Raw genomic sequence first — 3887 nt, 5'->3', positions numbered from 1 at the left:
CCTACATTCTCAACATATGATTTTGTTTTGAAACTGAGTTAGTTAAGTGATCGCTAGGTAGAGCCACTTCATCGAGCGCGGTTTTATGATACTCCGCTCTTGCTGAGACAAAGAGAGGCAGAATACATACAAATACAGGCCCGGTTGCACAAAAACCGGTTAAATTTTAGCCGTGTTTAATTTTACGAGAACCAATCAGAGAAGGCTTTGTGGAAATAATCACGCTTAATTAATTTAACCGCATTTTGTACAACCAATCCCTGATTGGTTCTCATGGAATTAATCACGGTTAATTAATTTAATCGGTTTTTGTGCAACCGGCACACAAAGTTGGTGGAAAATTATGGGAACAGCTTGATTTTCCTTTATCAGTCAATCGTATAATGGTATCTATTGTTACTCCTATACAAAGCCGAAAATAAGGAAATTTTCACCTCATAATTTTATAATATAGGTACGGTATCTAATATTTATCTAATAAAGGTTTACGCTTCCGTGTATTGTATAAAACGTATAACTCATATTAAGACCTTTTCAAAATGATGTATCACAATAATACCTTTCTTGAGCTAGGACGCCTATTTAAGTAAAATACTACCACCAACAGGTGTTTTCCGGGAAAACATTAAATGTGTTTTTTCTGTTCTCAATGCAATATACAAATACTTTGTTACTTAATTATTTTTATACATTGTTAAAAAACGATTCGGCAACGTTGCAGAGCAAGAAAATGATAATAGTGCTATTTTCTTTGTAGAAGGATAGCAACACCAATTTTAATCAAATGCTGCCATTATTTGGTGGAACTCACTATAGTATTGAGCTTGGATAATGGAAGGAAGGTTAATGATGATATGTAAAAGGAACTACAGTTTTATGGTTTTGAACAACCGGGTGAGAAGCTATGATATAACTTCATCTTCCAATCACCCATCCCAGAGTCCCAAGAACGCAAGAAGTACGGAAACAACAAGACCACTCATTAATGGTCAATCACACTCAACTTAGGTATACACAGACAGAATGGATCACTCTAGGGTCATTTCTTCCCGAGTTCCGATGCCAACATAAGACAAGTGGTATGGGGGCATTGGTCAACAGTACTGAAAAGTGAACGCTGGTTTAACATGAAATGTAACTAATCCTTGTGATCCATTACACTTTATTCATCCTCACAGTGCTGGTGCTACCAAACAGTTTTTCAGCAAATCAAGTAAGATATTTTTGATCACTGGCCAAAAATAAGCATACCTAACTTACCTGACTTGGCCACTAGTAACTTGAAACTTTTCACCAAACTGAAGACATGATTGGTGGGCTACGCTTCCTAACTAACGAGGAGATGCAAGACAACGTCATAGATTACTCCAACTTAATTGATTATATAATTTTAAGAATAGGGTTTTGTGGTCTGGTCCACTGGTATGGCAAATTCCTCAATCTTGACGGCAATTATGTAGAAGAATAATCTTACGTGTGAGTAACTTTCAGTGATGATATTATTATTATTTATTTATGGTCAACAACATTACAGTTATTAGAAAATCATGATAGAAGATCCATTAGAATATAGAATACGACTATTCCCGTGATATGGCATATAACTTACTTCTGAACGAGAAAAAATTATAGTATGATACCATCAGTGAAAATTAATTTGCTTTCATATACAGTAGGTATTGCGAAAAAAATATGTTTTATTATTACTAGTTTACTATGTGCTATCTTAAACATCATGAGTAGTAAATAAAATATAGAAGTGATTCACCGAGACTGTGAGATATAAATATGATATCTAGTAAATCTAGATATCAGTATATGTAGATATCTAGTATATCTAGATACAAATATGAATCTAGTAAATTTTTGATAATTATATAAATGCACATACAAAATGTGATTAAATATATGCTTTGATAACTCAGTCAGATAAGGCTTAATTAGCCTTTGTCTAATGCCGGGTCAAAATGAATTTGGACGCCGCCAAACGCTACACTTGGATGATGACATCGTCTCACCATCAGAATGGACTCAAATTACATATTTATACACTCTTTCTCACTTATTAATAAGTTTTCACAAACTAAGTAGCATTAGTGCAAGCAGGCAGTAATTTCTGGAAGATAACTTCGAGATCACTAGTCTATTTTCTCAATGTTTCTCTGTTCGGTGAAATAAAATACAAACGAAATGTGATAGATAATGAATGATACAAACTCAGGTTTTGAATATTATATAATTACAAAATGGTTAAAAACGTTTTACAACTGTATCATACTTGCAGAAAATTTATATAGAATACAACAGTATTTTAATAATAATTGCAGTCAATACATTTAAAACAAAGAATATAGTACGTCAATTCACATTTAAAATTCATACAAATGAATAATACTGCATTATTCATGTTTTGAAAACTAATTACAATAATATTTCAATTGGTGGGCGAGTAATTCAACGACGTAAGGAGATTGCACCCACATCCAATCTCAATCACAGAAACGAACAGTTGAATTACTTGCTCAACAATAGTAATATTGTTTGATTCTTTTGAAAAGAACAATAAACTATTTGATACTGCACATACATGGTTCAATACAGACAAAGAAATAAATCATACAAATCACATTTAAACTAATTAAACAAAAATAAACATTAGAAAACAGCAAAGTTAATACTAATAATGTTAACTTGAACTGTTGTTGTTGAACTCATTCAGAATTGAACAATTCTGAGTCGGTCGTGTTCGCGTCGAGTGTTCCCTTTCCATATCTGACTAGTCAATCTTTTTGGCTTTGATTAAATTGGTGTTATTTGATCTGCCTGGCCACCCTGAAACAACATTGCAACTAGTCAGTGTTATTTTGTTATTTAATTTGGTTTTTAAACAATCTAATTTCAAAATTGGACTAGAAATTGGACTCAAATTCAAAAGTATATGGAACATAACCTACTTTTTAGACTATAGTGCATAAATCAAAATTTGGGGAAGAAACAGTTTTGGGCAGTGCCTGTTGGTCCTTCCCCAATCATTTTAATGAATTGTATTCAGTAGGGGTATTCACAATGTTGGAATTAGCTGGCTAAGTCGAGCTATTCGCTAACTCTTGCTATTTGCTAAGTCTGTGTTAACTCAATGCTATAGTATTATGATAGAAAAAAATAACAGACGAGATAGCAGATAGCGTAGGTTTGAGTCCGCTAACTCTAGCTAACTCTGTTAAAACGTCGGCCATATATTTTGTTCTGGTCATATTTGGTAGCAAAAGTGAGGTTATAAACTTTGAGTTACACAAATTATCCGCTTGAAGCGCTATTGCAGTTAGCTTATAGATTAGACCAGTTATGGAATAGACACGGCCTATTGTATATTCATTCTGAAAGTCGATGAAGCCAACATCTACTGCCATATCTCCAAATCGTGACGTCAGCATAAGATAGAAAACTTTTCTGTAGAGTTTGTTTACATTGTTTTCCATAGCAGATTGTGTCTTCAGCGGGAGCGCAGCTGGATTTTACCATTTTATTGAATAATAATTTACATCCTTCTGAAACAGACACAATCTGAAAGTTTTCTATCCGATGATGACGTCACGATTTGGAGATATGGCAGTAGATGTTGGCTTCAGAGGCTAGACTTGTCACACACCCAGCGTGTCTATTCTATAGCTGGTCTAAGGCTTATAGCAAGGTCTATAAATACAGGTCATGACACCCATGTACCTTATGGAGCAGCCATTTTATGGGGTCTTTATGGCGGTACATTTGAAAAACCAATCTAATTCAATTTGATCGTAACAAAATTATGCATTTTAAAAACAATATTTTAGTTCAGATAATATGTGAATTCAGGTTTTCAATTTTTTAATAATGAAATTTCAATTATC

The 3887-nt window shown here is 33.5% G+C and overlaps 1 protein-coding gene across 1 annotated transcript in view; it reads right to left on the bottom strand.

The window, feature by feature from the left end:
• Window positions 1–2217: 2217 nt before the first annotated feature.
• The window catches only part of LOC111048239 (trimeric intracellular cation channel type 1B.1), a 30234-nt gene continuing 28564 nt past the window's right edge, over window positions 2218–3887 (bottom strand). The window contains exon 8 of the mRNA XM_022334110.2: window positions 2218–2832. The gene's annotated coding sequence lies outside the window, so the exon portion shown is untranslated. The remainder of the gene's footprint in view (window positions 2833–3887) is intronic.

This window comes from Nilaparvata lugens, chromosome 2, assembly GCF_014356525.2.
Source record: "Nilaparvata lugens isolate BPH chromosome 2, ASM1435652v1, whole genome shotgun sequence".
Taxonomy (NCBI): Eukaryota; Metazoa; Arthropoda; class Insecta; order Hemiptera; family Delphacidae; genus Nilaparvata; species Nilaparvata lugens.
This window is presented reverse-complemented; position numbering and strand designations above follow the sequence as displayed.